The 18,655-nt window shown below is 38.3% G+C and overlaps 1 long non-coding RNA gene across 3 annotated transcripts in view; it reads right to left on the bottom strand.

The window, feature by feature from the left end:
• Positions 1-18,655, bottom strand: part of LOC143694411 (uncharacterized) — a 141,095-nt gene that overhangs the window by 43,899 nt on the left and 78,541 nt on the right. For all 3 annotated transcript variants that reach the window (XR_013182880.1, XR_013182881.1, XR_013182882.1), the window contains exon 2: positions 1,601-1,745. This is a non-coding gene — a long non-coding RNA (uncharacterized LOC143694411). The remainder of the gene's footprint in view (positions 1-1,600; positions 1,746-18,655) is intronic.

Genomic DNA, 18,655 nt, shown 5'->3' with positions numbered 1-18,655 from the left:
CTTGATGAACTTCTGACAGTCCCTAGAAAAACCTGTCACTACGACCTGTCTGTCTTCCTTATATCCTTTACTTTGGCTTGCTCAGCCCTACGGAACTCTATTAAGACTTCAGTGGCTGCTGGATCAGGCCCTGGATTCTCTATAAAACAGTGTTATGCACTCAGGTTAAGCAGCTTCTATGGGGGAAGAAACAGATGCCAGGAGTGTAACAGAAAGGAGCTTTTGAAGAAAAAGTTGTGAAACAGACCTACGAGCAACTGTACAGGGCTGAAAGCCACCTTGATGGTGGGGGGACAGGGACAGCACACAGGGTGACATCAAGCATGTGCTGCATGGTTGTTGTTCATGGCTGGGCAGGGGAAACACATGCCAAATTCCTGTCTGTTTTTCAGCATGCAATGTGTATCTTGATATAGTTGCTGTTGATTATTTGGAAATATTTATTTTACAAGACCTAATGGTTGCTGTAGCTATTCTAGGAGCAGGGTTTTGATGGTCACTGCTGCAAAAAAAGTAACCTCTAGATAGTGTTAAATATCTAATATCTAAATCTAAATAAATAAATCTAAATAAATCTAATATCTAAGATCTAAAGAGTGATAAATAAAATTAAACCAATATGTATTTAGTATTGTTATTGTTATAGCAGTATTTAATTACTGAAAAGTAAACCAATCAGATTTAGGTATTTTCAGAATTAAAGTTGACTGTTCAGCTTTAATTTTAACCCACTCATGAATATGGTTTATAATATTCATTATGCAATTGCCTTTTTGTTTTCATGTAAGATCCAGGGTTTATTCTGAGCAGAGAATGGGTTGTGTTTATTGAAAAAGCTGCTGTTTCATAGATTGTTCTATTTCCATTATTTTATCTGTGCAATTTTAATATATTTTGATCAATAGGATGGATTATGACGGCATTTACCATACAAAACCTTGCCAGTTTTACCTGAAAGTGCTTTTTCATGTTGTTAAGGTATTTCTTGAATGTTTCTCTAATTAGGACATGTGCAGAATAAATAATTCTGCAAATCCCATAGAGGTGCTCCATAAACACTAAAAAATTGTCAAATTTCCTATAACACCCATTAAGGTGCTGTCAACACCATATTAATCAATCAAGACCAAATTTTGCCAGGTTTTATTTGCATCACTGTTGGATAAAATGAAGCCTGAGTCATCATTAAACAGAACTTTTTACAGTCTTCTGCTTGCTTTGAGCTATGATGTGAAGTTAGGTGGTTTTCAGCCCAAGTCTTAGGCTATGCAGGCTTACATCCCAGAACAATCCTATTGTTCTGGCTCTAGAAGTGTGTGTCCCCTGCTTGATGAGTGCAATGCAGAGATACTGCCTGGCAGCAAAAGGATACCCATGTTATCACAGCCAGGGCAAAGTCTGATCAAATTAAATGCTGAGTAACAGGATATATCAGCTTAGCGGAGTTGTGTGCTAACCTGATTGTTCTGCCTGACTCAAATCACTTGGGTGTCCCCCACGACATTGTCTGGTGGTAAATAGCATCTATCAACTAACAGCAGGACTGGCAACCCCAGGAAGGAAGGCAGGGCTGAGCAGTGACATGGTGCAATGGAAATACCTGGCAGAGTTGCTCTCCAGGCTGTACTTTCATCATGGTTGTAGACCGTGGTAGACTGTGGTACCTTTTAGAAGTACAACTTCTTCTGGTTTTGTTGTTAACTGAAGTAGGAGATGACTTTCAGACTGAAAACAGAGCCATTTTTCTAGGCAAGAGAAAGAAAGAGAGCATACTGACTGCATTTGGGAAAGGTAAAACTTTTAAGTGTAGTCTAATACCTTAGGGAAATGCCTTTGATGTGAGAGATGCTGTGTTTTGCAGATGATTTCCCTTCCCCTGCTTTATCATACAAGGTGACATCCTAGACTGTACTTTCTGGGTTTCAAATTTTTGAGCAGTTATGAACAATTATATAACCTTTTTTTTTTTTTTTTTTTTTTCTGCTGGAATGGAAAAAGGGTGAAAACCAAGGTAGAGAATACCTGAAGACAAGTCAGGAATGTTCTGTGTTTTACTGGCAACCTGTGGAAGAATGGGAGCAGTTACTAAACCAGAGCTTCACCTTCTGACATTAAAATAAGATAAATCAAAAAAACTCCTCTGGTGCATAAAGCCAGAGTCAAAGTGCAACTTAGAGTCACTTAGGTTTTTCACCCACAGGGAAATTTCAGCCCTACCACCAAAATAGACCTTATGGAATAGAGATATGTTAAAAAAATTAAAAGCAAGATGTTTTGGAATTTTGAATTCTTCCTTGCAAATTCAATAGAGTTGTACCTAATTTTTGAATGGAAAAATGGAAAACTTGAAATGACAGAACAGGAACATGGTCATTAAAAAAAAAAAATCTACTGTACATAAATGGTTGCATTTTTTTGTGAGAATTGATGACAACACATTCACCAAGAGCTGCTGGTACTTCACCATCAGGTCATTCTGATTCATGGGTAATTTGCATTCCTCTCACTGTGCTTTTCAATAAACAGCTAACTCTGATCTATATTATAGTTAATTCCACAAGCCAGATTTCTAAAGGTTTATCCATCTAGCTAAAATGAACTTCAGTAATCTTTGTGCACAAAACACCCACATAGGCTATTTGTCTTGGATTTGACTGTTTGGCAAAAAGCCTGACTTAAGCCTTGAGCATGAGAGCTTAGTGAAAAATGCTGCCATTCCTGGGGTGGGGGTTAATGTCCAGGGCTGACCCCACCCTCTGTACTTAGCTCTGAGCTCCTTGCAAAAGCAGAGAAACCACAACATTTGTCATCTGACAAACCTGTTGCTTGAAAAAGAAAATCACTTCAGTAAAATACTTCAACAATTATAGTACATTTTAATTAGATGTATATCACATAATTGCAGCTCAATTTTTACTAGTATATAAAGTTTCCAAAAGAAACTCAAACCAAAATCCCAACCCAATGCCATTCACTGTAAGAGTTTCAGCAGAGACCCTTGATAGTAGTGGTCTGTCCTCCCACACCTGTGGAATATCAGTGTTGGCTGTTGGAGCATACTCTGATTTGGTCATCAGAGAGTTGGGCTGGCAGCTGGATGATAGGCAAAAATGAACACCTCACTGCATCCCACTGTCACATCAGAATAAAAGAGAAAGGATTTAGACTGTCAAAGAGGAGCATAACAGCAAAACAGGCAACCTGGGATAGCAGAACCTGTTGCCAGTTCAGGGATGGGACAATACTAACATACAGATGCAGTGAAAGAAACATTTAAAGCAGAGAGAAAAGCCAAGCCTGGTGAGCTGTACCTGCTTCAGACGGTTATCTGATGAGTCTGCTTTTTTCCTTGTATTTTGGCAAGACTTACTTAGCTTGCCTTGCCAGTAAATTCTCATCTAATTGAATTGACAAGCATGGACATTTTTTAGATGAAAGTTTCCAATCTGCCACAAATTCAACTGGTTATATTTTATTGTAGTGTAGTGTCTGCCACATGAGTTAATATATTGAGTCACTTAGAGCTGCTGAAGAAGAAAGCTGATAAAATATCTTTGCACTGACAGAGAGTAGACCTGTGATCTTTTTAGGTCATTCTTTCTGGTACTGTGCTGGCTTTAAACCCCTTGTATTTGGTTTGGCATGAATGTCTCCTTTCATTATTATTCTCATCCCTAATTCTTTCCTCAGCTTTAGGCAGTGAGTTCTTGGCTGCAAGTTCCTCCCACCCATTTCATTGTCTCATTTGCTGATCATGAAGCACCAAGAGTATGTGTTCAAAGAGGTCAGTCCTACCAATTTTGAGAAGTCCTGATGGATGCTGGTCAGCCTCAAGAGTGAAGGCTTCTCAGTGCTTCTGCAGTTGGCAAGATGAAACTATAAGTTGGTAATTATAATTAAGTAATTAAGCATTATGTATTAAGAAGTATCTTGAAACACCCCTATCTTTCTCCCTTGTTGTTGAGACATTTCCAAAAAGCCTAATTTTCTACAATTTCTATGTGAAATTGTAAATTTACCATTTATGCTTCTATTTCCATATTTCTGAAGTGTGTGCTTTCAAAACGTGTGCCTATGTGAATATTAGTTATTAAGACTCCTGTTGGAGGGATTAGAGTCTATTTTGCCAGTGAATATAAAATACTAAGTAATCTTTTGTATGGAAGGCACATCCAAAAATCACAGAATATGTTGAGTTGGATGGGAGGCACAAGGACCATTGAGTCCAACTCCTGGCCCTGCACAGCACCATCCCCAAGAGTCACACCATGGGCCAAGAGCATTGTCCAAATGCTTTTTGAACTCTGTCAGGCTTGGGGCTGTGACCACTGCCCTGGGGAGCTGTTCCAGCCCAACCACACTCTGGGAGAAGAACCTTTTTCTAATATCCAACCTAAACCTCTGCTGACACAACTTCAGGTCATTCCCTCAGGTCCTGTCACTGGTCACCACAGAGAAGAGATCAGTGCCTGCTGCTCCTCTTCCCCTCAAGAGGAAGTTGAAACTGCAGTGGGGTCTCCCCTCAATCTCCTCCAGGCTGAACAGACCAAGTGACCTCAAACACTCCTCACATGGCTTCCCCTCAAGGCTCTTTATCTTCATTGCTGTCCTTTGGAAGCTCTGTAACAGCTTTACCTCTTTTTTATATTGTGGCACCCAGAACTGCCCCCAGCACTCGAGGTGAGGCCACCTCAGTGCAGAGCAGAGCAGGACAATCCCCTCCCTTTCCTGGCTGGCCATGCTGTCCCTGATCCCCCCAGGACATGCTTGGCCCTCCTGGCTGCCAGGGCACTGCTGACTCATGTTCAACTTGCCCATGGACCAGAACCACAGGTCCTTTTCCATGGCACTGCTTTCCAGCACCTCACTCCCCACTCTGTCCAGACATCCAGGATTGCCCTGTCCCTTGTGCAGAACCCATCACCTTCCCCTGTTGAACTTCTCATGGTTGGTGATTGCCAGTCCTGTAATTTGTCTCTCTGCAGGGCCTCCCTGCCTCCAAGGGAGACAACAGCTCTTCCCAGTTCTGTATCATCTGTGAACTTGCTTAGTATCTATCCAATGTTAGATATTCAGAAGATTTCCTATGTGCTGGGAAATTGTATTTGTGTATTTTGTACGTTAGCACACACATGCATGGGAGTGTGTTTTGCCAGTGTGCCTACCTGCTGCATTAATACTTGCAAGTAAAGCTGCTGTATATACAGTTTTAGAACAGTTTGCCAAGTTTTACTCAACTGAACCATGATTTTTAAATGACAAATATTTGCTTGGAGGCTATGTCTATGCCAAGATTCAATCCTAATTGCCACTGCAATATCTGAGTTAGGGAGCCATGAAAAATGAAATATATACTGAAAAGTGAGAAGGAAAAAAGTTAGCTTTTGCAGTTTTGCCAGGTGAGTACTTAAATAGTTGATTCTAAGCTTGCTACAGTAATTTACAATTACAATTACCTGCTACAATCTGTATATTGAATGATGCTGTTTAGGAAAGAGTTTTATCTGATTGCAAGGAGCACTTAAAAAAGGCACTTTTACATATCACACCATTTGGAGTTGTGACTGTCAGGATCTGATCCAAAGCCTACTGAAGGCAAGGGAAAGAGACCTGTTAACTTTAAGAACTTTGAATTGGACCTGAATGACAGCATTAGATAGATCTTTTTTCTCGTCTTAAAAGTAATGCGGACTCACCTTTTAAGTTTTGAAGGTTAAATTCTATCCGGATTATCATGAGCTAAGAGCTAAGGATCTTTCGTGTGCCATGAGCTATATGATATTAAACCTCTTCATAACATTAATTCCTCATTGAAAATTCTTCTGTTCTTCAGTGGTCACAGGAAGTTGAGTTAGAAATAGAGTCCACAGTCTTTCAGATTCTTTGCCTGCATACATATATTGTAGAAAAGTTCACTTCTTGTCTCGGTCACACTTATGCTTGGATAAAACAACCCTGTAATTGTATTGTTGTAACCCTATTTTTTTACCCCATATGGCTCTTATCAGAAATTTTTCCACGATAGCAAAAATACAGAATGAGTCTCACTTGATTATACCATTGCACCACAATTATCTCCTTGCAGTACAGAAGGCACTGCCAATCACCCCTCTTGGTAGCAACATTTAAAGGTTAGGTTTGGAGCACTTAGAAACCAGGGACTGCATGTCCTCTGCCTGCCATGGCACCTGCAGTGAATTGATCATACTTGATTACAATACAAGAAATCCCAGCCTGCAATACAGCAGTTATATTGCAAAGCTTGTATGTAATCAGGGGAAAAATCCAAGTGTCTTGCTGTGTCACAGTAGGGTTGAAAGGTAGAATAGAAAATCTGGGTTGTCTGGAGGTACAGAGGGAAGCTCAGAGGTTATGCCAAGCTGGGGAAGTGTCTTTTTCTGTGTCTGTCCTAGCAGAAATCCCTAGACAAGCCAACAGCTTGAACCTGTGCAGTATCTTCCAAGAAAGGGAGCGTCCAAAGAAAGGCATGCTGTGAGGCAGCAGTGTACCATACCTGAAAAGGGAACCTATGATGATATGGTGAGGAGGATGACCATGGTGCAAAGGTTGTAGGATATCAAGGACATACACCATGGGACAGTTTTGTTTTGCAGTGGGGACTTCAGTCCTGCTCAAAAAACATTGAGAAATTAAGTGCTGCAACAGATTACCTTAAACCTTTTTAAAGACACTGGCAACATCTGCTTTAACAACAAAATCCCAGAACTACTTATTACCACTTCATCTCCAGGCTTATTCCTCATCTTGACACTGCCCATATTAGCATTAGTCAGCAGCAGGGATGGCTCACTAGATCCATAGGATGTCCACAGCCTGGCTGTGAACTGCTTGTGCAGCAGGTGTAATGTGCCCTAGATGTTGAAGTAATTGCCCCAGAGCTGCAAAGGTGAGCCAGACATACCATAAGGTATTTGGTCCTGAATGTCATGAGATGCAGCTCCTCTTGGGCTGACTGATGTTAGAAAATGCTGAGAATCTCAGTATTCAGAAAGCTCTGATGGAGTTTCCTCAAATAGGCTCCTGGAGATAAACAACAACTCAATTTAGCTTCAGGCCAATGAGTGCCTACCTTCATCACCTGCTATTATATTTCCACTCTTCTCCTTCCTAGAGCCCTTTTCTTGTTGCTTACTCAGGAAACTACACAGCTCAGGTAAAACAACTGTTTCTCTAGCTTAAAAATTGTGGTAATAATAAAATCTCTGACACAATTTTCATTCTTTTCTTCAAATATGTGCCATAATCTTACCATACGAGGAATCTGTGCAAAGATTTTGGTGATAATCAGTATTATATAATAAAAAATAAATAAACAAGATCCTCCATAATGATACTGACTACACAATGAACACCAAATGCATACTTTTTGTCAATTTAATTTGTCTTTTGCAGTTTTGCTCACTGAATTTCCTGGTATCATGAAACTCCTGTGCTAACTGTAGAAAAACACCTATCAGATTAAATACAATTAAATGTAAGTGTAAGCCATATTAATTAAAAAAGCTAAGTTATGTATGCAAACATATGTAAAACATTGTTAATTTCAGTTTGCCATTATTTAGAAGTTAATCCTTGACTATATAGCAAAATGCAGACAGTCATACAAAAACAGTCCAGTAAGTTGCAGGATGAATCCTTCATTATTCTGAGCATTGGTGTTCATAGGAACTGAAGCTGCTAAACATTTCTCAAGACAAGCCCCTTGTTTTCCAACTTCTGCCCCACACAACCTGTAGCCTGGTAAAAGACATCTGAATCACAAAACACAAGAATGCATGTAAAGCTGGAACCACTAATTGAGAGTCCTATATCACCTGCAACCCAGCTTTGTGTCTTGTTACAGGTCAAAGGGCAGAAGATCTGAAGGCTTTTCTGCAAAGAGTTGCTGGTTGACACAGAATGAGCTTAGGTGCAGTTAATAAAGTTTGCTCTGAAGCTGCACTTTCTGAGAACCTTACATAAATACCGTATATCTACCTCATCCTGTCAAAAGCTTCGTCACTGTCAGACTGCCCAGGCGAGTGCCAAAATATGTAACCAGTTTTACAAATGAATAAGGTTAACAGGTATCTCCCTGCAGAGCAGCAATTTCTCTTTTATAAACCCCACCTGAACTGGTGAGTGCTGCATGGACATACAGTTTTCAGCCTGCAGCCAACATTTAAGCAATAATCCAAAGTGACAGTTTTATGACAGATCTGAGTAACTCAGGATCTTTTCCTTCTTTCTTAAGTGAGATCCACATACAGGCAATTCACAGATGCTGAACAAAGGGAGGACTCTCCTCAAAGAGCATTGAGGTATAAAGAAATGACCATTCCTTCAAAACATTAAAGAGATTTAAATCAGAATGCCATTTCCAGGTTAACACTTCTGATCTTTAAAGCACCAGCGTAATAAATGTGTTAATGACAATTGACAAAGTTACCCTTCCTGGGCAGCTAATGACATCTTCACTCACAGAGCTAGTATCTCTCTACATTTCAGTCTGCAATCCTTCACAGAGCTCAGTTAAAGGGATACATGTGTTGTTACTATGTTCGGGTCAAGCTCCCCTACTATTAAATACAAAAGCAATTTTTAAAGCAATGATATGGCTGACATACAAGCCCATAAAACCATAAGAATTCCTGGTTAAATCTACAACTGGCCCCTCTGCTCAACTCTGTTGTGTCTAAACATTTCAGTCCATGGGGACCTATAAAAGAAACTCTGCACAGTAGATGATATTACATGATCCATGTGGTCATTTGTAAATGCTGTAGTACATAAAATGCACCAAGGAATTCTGAGGTTTTTGTATTAGTTTCTTGTTTGGTTTGGTTTTCTCAGTTGCACAGTAATGGATCTCCATAGATTGGATTTTTATTAGATTACTATGCTGTCTTTTTAAGGGGGTGGTCCTCTCTAGAGACTGTGGCAAAACACATTATAGAAGATAATCTAGCATCTTCAGGGATCTGACAGGAAAAGAAGGACAAAGTCCTCATTTAATTCTACATCCCTAGAACACTTTAGCTAGGTCTTTGTCAGCTAAACTAAGGATTCCCAATTGTGGCAACAATCTCACTTATGGAGTTCTCTAGAATTCTTAAGCAAAACAAAGCATAAAAGTGCATGGTATTTGCAACAATTTATCTGCAATGCTATGAACAAAGCTGATTGCAAGTGCTCACTTATACATTTCCCTGTGGAATTATTTTTTTCCTAAATGGAAATTAGTGTCTGCTTTCCTGTAAAAAAACCCAAAAATAATACATTTAAGAGCCCTGGATCTCAAACTAACATTTGAAGTATTTTAGCAGTTTTACATTTTGTTTCCATTTGACCCAATGTGCAGTATTTTTCAGAAGAGAAGAAACTACAGCAAGTACTAGGTTGTACAGGTTAACAAATATTAATGTAGAGTTACACAGCTCCCACTAAAGCCAGTGCCCTGAAGCACGTCCACAGGAGCATTTCAGGTATGAAAACACTGCTTAAGTAACCATGCTTGCAGAGCTAAGAGAAAGTGGTTTTCTACAGCTACACACCAACAGAGAATTGCCCTTATACCTATTAACTTGTTTTTTTCAGATGGAGCCAAAGGCCTGTACACTCCTTGCCTCATGCTGATGGCTTTTCTTTCTGTGCCTATAGCCAAAGTTCAGCAGTCCTACAGAGGTAATACAGTTTTGCTTTTTAACTGTTCCTTTTATTTCTGTGATCACAAACATTTTAATTATGCTATAGCAATGCCTGTATTTAAGCATGTAATAGGCATATAATGTTCTCTAGAACAAAAGATTTGAAGTCATATAATGGCATTGCACAGTATGTAGCTCTCACATTGTTACTCAGATTTGCCATCTAGAAGGTTTTTGTTCCCTGCTCTCTCTGATTCAACCTTTGTGGCACAACAGTAAAGAGCCTTTGAATACAGTGTGGGGAATAGACAGCCTGGCAGACAAGCAGGGGTCTTTTCCTCCTCAAATACGTTTCAGCATGACACAAATGTGAGCTTTGTATTAGCCCTGTAAAGGTTTCACAGCCCCTGGTTGCAGGTGCAGGAGGAACATGCTCAGGACGGAGAAGAGGGCTGAGCAGAGCTCCTTGCACGTGGGGGCTGCATCTGGGGACACACCACAGAGCTGAGCTCCACCATAGCTCTCCCCCATCCCAGCACTGCTTTGCACACCCTTCCCTGCCACCACGCATGCTGACAGGCAACAGCTGATGGTGCAAAATCCAGAGATAGCTTTTCTCTGCTTTCACAACCCTCAGAGATGTATAAGTAGCATGGAAAAGACTTTTCCAGTCAATTACTACTGTTAGTGTTGGGATGCATCATATTATGTATTTTAACTTTCATAGCAAATTTGTTGTGTCTGGTTACAATCACTTAGATGGATATAAAGTTTTTGTGTGTAGCCACATAGGAAAACTGTGAGGTATTGGAACTTTTTCTCATTCAACAGTTCCCATGGGAAGAGCTATAGTAGAAGCTCACATCTCAGTTTGCTAACTGTTTCAATTAACTCTTTTTGTACACTACTGCAAACTAAACGATTAAGATAAAGGAAGTGAATCTCTGTGAAATAAGATGTTGAAGATTTTTTTGTGTGCTTTTTTAGGTTTGAAAGTATTGTAGCAATTGTTGCTGTGCATTTTTGAAAAGCACATCTTTTAAATTAAAGCATACTATTATTTTTGGGTAGCGAGCAATATTAGAATGATATTAGGCTTTGATTATTTAATAAAAGTGTTTGAGGTTTTTTGTTTTTATTGCTGAAGTTATCCAAATTTCTCAAGTATTTTGTTTAACATAAATCTGAGAAAAAAAACTTGTGTAAAATTTTTCTTCATTTGGCAATGGAGAGCACTCACTGTCTTCTGTAGCATCTCATGACTGGTGAACTTTTCAAACCCTGCTCCTATGGGTAAATCCTATTGATGTTAGCAAGTGCTTATAGATTGGAGTTCTAGAAGCAGGGTCATTAAGAACAACATGATCAGCTGTTGGCAAATGCTTTTCCTGAATGGTGACCCCTAAACTAAGCTGATATTATTTAATCATGAGCTTAAATTAGTCATGGTTGATGATGCTGCTCTGAAAATGGGAAATGGAAACAAGAGACAGATAACTAGAAGTAGTTGAGAGAGTTTGGTGACTAAATTTGGCTCAAAACCATTGTCTTTTGCAACTTGGTCTGAGCAATGAAAATTTATAAATATAGGTTAAATTCTTCATTAGTGTACAGATTTAACTCAGTCCATACCATAGTGTCTTTGCAGTTCATAATTTAGTAGATAGGAAGACTTGGTATCAGTGTTAAAATCTGAGATTTTTGTTCTTCGTGAAAGGACATTTTTATGTCACTCCTTTATGAAAGGACATTTTCATTCACAAAGAAGGATCATATTTATTAAAAACACACTACTAAATGGATTTTAAAATAAAATGCTCTGTCTTGTCTTTCATATTTTAAAAAAGACAAAAATAGAGTTTCAGTGTTAGTTGTAAATGTGGCAAATCCAATCCTGCAATGAATTCAAATCTGTACATTTCATAAAAAGGCTACTTAGGGACAAGATAGTTTTAGATCTAAGAAACACGTAAAAAATGACTCATTGTTAATAGGGTGAGCTCTTTGCATTTGGATTAGGGTTAACTGACAGTATCCAGTCACCTTTTATTCTCACATATTCCACCCAAGGAATGCTTTGTGCTGGTCTGAAAAAGAGAGAATTAGGTGTTCCATTTATACTATTGATCTTAATAACCTCATCTCATAAATACCTACTTTATGACATCAATAAAAAGAGAATAGCAGCAACTCCTAACAATAGAAATTGTTACTTTGTAATTCAAGTATTTCATTGAGGATCTCAAAGAGACTTCATAGTGGTGCAGAAGTGATATTTTATTGCCAGTTTTTAAATATGTGCACAGAGAGACCATTTTTTTAAACAAGAGAAGATTCTAATTAATTGAGCGCACTATAGCTTCTAGATCCCACAGTTATCAGAGTTCTTCTCTTTCATCTCTTATCCTCCTCCTCTTCTTCATCTCACACATTAAAAGGAGCATATCCCTTTAAGGGCGTTGGTGGGTGTAAGACTAATTTTTCACTGGGACGATTCAGATGAAATGAAACAGAGATCATTGTATATGGCAGTCTTACCTCCCTGTTACCCTGCACCAGCTGCAGATGGGAGTTATCTGCTCTGAGGGGATGGAACAAAGGGTGCTCCGGAGAGCCAGACTTATTCTCACCTTCCAGGGACACCTTTCTGCAGCTGTGCCAGACCAGGACTGTCCCTGGGGCTTTCACCCACCAAAAAGCCAACAGCAGGAGGAAGTGCACTGCTGGTCTCCCTCAAAAGCCCTGATAATTTTAGCTTCCACCTAAGGCAGAAGAAGGAAACAAGGAATCATAAGTCATCCTAAGGAAGAGGAAGCAGAGCCTTTGCTACAACCAGCATGTGGGACAGAAGGTTGCAGGCTCATTATGCAGCCAGCATCCACATTGCTGCACCTGAGAAGGGACAACTTTTTTTGCACATCTGGTGGAATAGCAGTCTCAGATCAGACCCAGATGTTCCACAGATTACAATGCAGACAGGACATTGCCAATTACCTGAGGAATAAATGTGAAACACTGGCTCTTGTTCTTTCAAAAGCTATTTTTCTTTCATTACACATTAATTTATCTGTATTTTTATATATAATATTCTTGTAGCATATTCTTCCTGGTGAATCCCAGTGGTGTCCTCCCTAAAGGCTTGGTAATTTTTTGTATCCTTTCAGAAAGCTAAGTATTTTTTATGTTTCCCATTGGCCTCATCAGTTCCCATAGAGGATCATCACTTGATAGAATGAAGTAGAATAGAATAGTTCCAGTTGGAAAGGACCTACAAGGATCACTTATACCCACTTCTTGACCTCTTCAGGGCTGACCAAAAGTTAAATCATCTTGTTAAGGGCATTGTACAAACGCCTCTTAAAATTTGAGACATTAAATATTTGAATATATGAAGATTACCCAAAAGCCCAGAAGTGTCTAATCCCTTTGCAGTATTTTATCCATTGGAACTTCTCTTATTTCACAGGGCAATTTATCTCATAGTTCTTTTTCCTGTGAAGATCTATGGAGAGATGGCAAGTCTGTAAGACCTAGAAATATTATCCTTTTAAACTATTTTTCTTTTGTTCAAAATGACAGAACAATGGTGTGGCCCAGAGGGGAAAAATAAAGCCAAATGCTGAGTACTGAACTGCTTTATCCAGTGCAAATCATTTCTCCCAGACCTAGGAGGCCGTTGTCATAACTGCCTTTGGACTTTGTAACAGCCCTTTGTTGGTAGCTTTAAAGTGTAAGGCCCCTAAATTTGAGTCTTTGCTTCTCCAAATTCTACCACTAACTATGATATGTCAGCTACTAATATCAGCATTTTAATCAACAGAAATAGCCCTTAGTTTGTGTCTGTTCTGAAAATACTATAATTATTAGAAAATGAACAAAAATATTTTGTTTTCAGATCTTTATAAGAAATTGCTCACATTTTTATTTCTGTAGCTCTATGAAGCCACTGAGATGTAATGATGTCATCACACAAGCACGTCACCCTATTTTTCCTACAGCAGCGATTTAAACATATTTTAAGAAGATAATCTTGTACCTGCATATGTATCTCAAAATTTGCTTAGACATATTTCTAACTCAAAAGCCTTGCTGGCATAACAACAACTCTCCAACAGGAAATTCAAGAGAACCTAGCACTGAGTTTTCAAGTACTCAGCACCTTCAATGAGTGCCAGATTTTTAATAATAATCAGAATTCCTAATGAAGCACAGATTTTCAGAAGGGCTTGGTTCCTGTTTGTGTCCCAAAATAAACTCAATGTGTTGTAGATGGAGCTCTCGGAAAGTCTGTCCATGGTTTTGGGTGCTACTTGTTTGCAAGCTGCCTCCCAAGCACTCTTAAAAATTGGTGCTGGATGGTTTTAATAGGCCAGAAGAGGTTTGTGAGCTCGATAGCTCTTTAGATTTGCAAATAAATACAAATGGAGATAATTTGTTTTTAACCTGCGGAATGCTTAATGAATCAAATCATTTCCTTTCAGGCATGAGAGCAGGGCTGAAAGATATAATCATTTGGTGTTTTATGGTCTCCAATTCTCCAGTTAGAAGTCTGTCACAGGCCCGGTATTGAACAATAAACTACTTCCTCTTTTACCTTCCTGTAAAAGGCAAAAATCCATCAGTGCACTCACAAGGAGAGATCACTTTGGGATGAACATTGGCTTTAACAAATATTTCTATTTGCAAATGTTTATCATGATTGCTCTTTGAAGACGTGGCCCACTGAGAAGAATCAAACAAAAATGTCTTGGCACTCGTAATAAGTTTCTAGGAGTTCAATTCATCAGGGAGATGATAGTATGAAACAGAGAAGTTTATTATTTTCTGCATTGACATAAAGGTACTGAGTCATCAAGACATTTAACTACATATCTCATTTTAAGCATGTGTCCTCTTTTTTTAAGAAATAAGTCAGTGGACTTTTTTCTACATTTTGAAAGTAAGATTGTATATAAATATCTTATGTTCACACACATACTAGGTAAAAAAAATTACCTTCCTGACCGTAGCAGGTGATTTGTTGAGCTAAAATTGACTAATTAGTTTTCATGCATGGTCAATGAGAATAGCCAGAAAATGAGACAAAAATTTGAGATGCTGAGGAAAGAGCCACAGACAACTAGATGGTACCAAGAAACAGCCAGTGCAGTTTCTGGTTTTCTGCTTTCTGAACTAAGAATGATGATTTTCTTTTTTTTTTTAAAGATATGGATCTTTTCACTTGTAATTTGTAGCATGGATTATTCTGCTGGGAGTAAGCACTTAGTGACAGTGACTTGTATGGCAACTTCTGCCATGAGGTCCCTACAACTCAACGTGTTTTTCAAATGTTTTGACTGAAAGCAACCGGGCTTTGGAAAGAACCCACTCTGGTAGCTCTGAGGGTAGCAAATGGATGGAAATTCTCTGGCAAAATTAACACCTAATAGTTCACTGCTTTAAACTTCATCATCAGCCTTGAAAAATCTGTAATTCAGTAGTCAACAACAACAAGGCTTAACAAGAATAATATAGAGGCAGCAAAATCAGAAGTTTATTTTGTTTGAGTCTACCTATAAAGATTGATTCTATGGTGATAAAACTCCAAGTACCTCTTTTTAATAATTTTGACATGACTGAATTGGTCTTAAATATTTTTAAATAATAAACGTCTCTTAAATATCTCAAAATATTTGCTTAAAATCTTACTTGGAATTAATTCATATTTCTGAGCAGTGGTTACTTATAAACAGAGGCAGATCAGTAACATTATTTTCTAGCTCTAGTAGGAACTTTTCCCATGAACTCATTTGCTTATTCATATTACAATTCTGCTAAAATCAGAGAACTCCTGATCCCACAGGACATAGCATATGAAAGATTTATATTTATATAAATAGATTTTTGGAGAAGGGAAAAGGCTTTTTTCAGGTATATAAAGCTTTTTATGTTGTTGTTTTAAGCAATAATTGTCTCTCTGACTCTGTACTTTTCCAACCATTTATTTATTATATATTATACTTTCCATAACATCCAATGATTTCTACTTAAATCAATAGGTTGGATAAAGCTTCCTAAAAACCCTGTTCTGATTTAAAAAAAAAAAGATTTCATGGGCCAAACCTTCTATTTTTTTTCTTTTATATATACATATATATAAAGTTATTTTTTAATTATTGTATCATGGATTCCTTGGCAGATTTTATTTCTGAACAAGCACTGTCCTCTTGCCTTGCTGACCAGCTTTAGCAGGATATGGAGCACTTTTAACAATAATGAAGACATTCAGCACCTGGCAGCAAACATCCAGCAGTGCACAAGATGGTATCCCTTGTTAAACAGAGATACGTGCCCCATAAATTAAGACTGAAAAGCCATTCTTCCAGACTGACAATCAATCAATGCATGTATTGTCAAAGTGAACAGGAGGATGTGATTCTTGAAAGCACCCAGAATCTGTCCAGAATAATTGGAAATTCCGTAGTAGAAACTGATATCCATAATTCAATTATATGTGAAAATCTTCCACATTTTCAATCTTATTTGTGATTTTTCAGTGGGATCTAAGAAGTTAACATCTCATTTTACAGCAGTATTTACCAAGAATGAAGCACCTGGTTCCTTTTGACACTTTTTAATCTTCATTTTTAGGAATTATCCAAAACCTGTGTGAAGCCATGATATCATTCCCACTTGATTCCATAGGCTTTCCATCAAGCCCTTATTCCACAGCTGAGTACTATTTCCTGTTTTTAAACTTTCTCATTATTGTGTTAGATTTCCAGTTGGAAGCAGTTGCCACTAAAGTATCTATTCTTTCAAAAGACAGCATGGGGAGATGTTTAGTGGCTTACAAAGATGTGTTCATGGTATCAGGCCAGAGCCTTAGCTGATACAAATCAGTGTAGTTCCATTCTAGTCAGCACAACTGTGGTGATTACAACACCAAGGACTTGGCTTTCAGGATTCTTTCCTCTCCAGATCATATTTATTCACCTAAGTTGAAAGCAAACAGGGATTTTCTCCTTTAAATAGAAAACTCATAGATCTCATCAATCGAAACTCAGCAAGGGAGAGAAGGGGATGAAGGGATGCCCTACTGAAATACTCTCATAGTTGGCAAAATGTTTTTAGCAAAGAAACAGAGAAATCCCCTCAGCTCTCCTTCATCACCTCTGCCTCTAATAGCAGTGGAAAATATCCTGGAGAAGGCAAAGACATTCCTCAGCTCATACAAGGTAGTTTTGTTTCCCTGCTGGCTGCATTTCTGTAGAAATTAAAATTGTGCCCCCTAGTTGCCCATCCTAAAAAAAAAAAAGGCTGCTTTGATGTGCAATTGGATCCTATTCTGTCTGGGACCCTGATGTTCTTGTTGAAAGGGGATTAAACCTCTGGGGTGCATGGCAGCAGAAACTGTTCCAGAAGCAGAGTCAACACACCTATTCTCCCTTGCTGCTGCTTTTCCCAGCAGCAGCAGGGTCATTCACTGCTCAAATGTCTGATAACTCTGAATATAACAAAAGGTTTCGTTTCTTTGGGAGTCCAAATAGCCAAGTATGTGGCTGCATGTGCTGTTCTTACTCATAAATGCAAATGCTAACCTATAAATCTTTCCTTTTACAGTACTGTAATAACATTCTATCTATTTAGCCTAGTACAATACAATCACAATAGCTTTTTCATTGTGCTGCATTCATATTAGACTACTATAATGAGATGCTACCACAATACCATGAAATAAAACGATGTTCTTGACGTATTTCCAAAACATTTGAACACTGTTTCCAAATCGACCTTGTGAATAAATTAAATAATAGCTTGCAAAAACGTCCTCTAGCATTTTCAGAATGTATGCAAATGCAAGCTCGAATGTTTACATGTTTCTTACAGTGTCTGGGATTATACAGCGTGTTTGTGCGCATGGGTATTGTCTCTGGGTGTATTTGTCATTTGTGCTCAGTGGCTTGCACAGAATTCTAGCATGATTTGCCCTTCAAGTTGTCCAATTCTTCCTCCTCTCCCTGATGACCTGCATATTAAACTTCTCTTCTGTAAGACTTCAGACTTCAGTGGCCCCTTCCATTTGTCATATGCATTATTGTCACTCAGAAACCTTTCAGTGCTGTTTCTTCTGTACCTAGCCTGACATAGCTCTCCTCTGAACCATTTGGTGTCTTTGACTGCAGATTTCTATAGGGTACCTTCCTCAAAGAATTTATATACATAGGTATAAAAATACACATACATGTACATATACATATACATATACATATACATAGGATTCTCACATTGGTGGTTCAGAATAGTGAGTGGAGACTGAAAATTGGAATCAAATCCCAGGGACTCATTTTCCTGGAAGATACTTTTGTAATTTTTGTTTTGTTTTGTTTTATTGATTTTAATGTTAAGGTCACAACTGACTGAAAGACCAAAGTTTTGTTTATCTGGGAATGATTATTTGCTAACCTTCTGTTATTGGAAGACCCATAAATATATTCATCTGGTGATGTGCCCCTCTTCTTTAGAAATTGCCCAACCATGACATGCTGTAGAGTGGAAATGACCTTGATTTTTGCCATCTTCTTTCCCATATCTGTAGATATCATTTATGGATGATCAAAGATGCACAGATCACGTGCTGTAAAGTGTGGTATAGATTTGTGGTTAATAAAGTCCGAGGGATCATTATGACAATAGTGTCTATTATCCTATATAAAATGGACTGAAGGATTTCATCCAGCCATTTATGCTTCTAACACATAACCTTTGGCTGAGCTGCACTGTCGTTTTTTAGAAGGTATCTGCTGATTGCAATAATTTCTGTTTCAAAAGTGAATCCCCCTAAATGGAAGGATCTCATAGAAAGGCTCAAAAGACTTCCATTGATACACTAGCACATCTCTTTTCAATACTTCCATTGAAGCATCTAATACAAACCTCAATGATTTATCTTTAGTGACTTTATTGTGCCTCACAAAGCTAGTTTAAAGCAATGGATTGTGAATTTCAACCAGTGTGTTCTTCTTTTG

This window comes from Agelaius phoeniceus, chromosome 6, assembly GCF_051311805.1.
Source record: "Agelaius phoeniceus isolate bAgePho1 chromosome 6, bAgePho1.hap1, whole genome shotgun sequence".
In the NCBI taxonomy this organism is placed as follows: Eukaryota; Metazoa; Chordata; class Aves; order Passeriformes; family Icteridae; genus Agelaius; species Agelaius phoeniceus.
The sequence above is the reverse complement of the archived record's forward strand: the minus strand, read 5'-3'. Positions and strand labels throughout refer to the sequence as shown.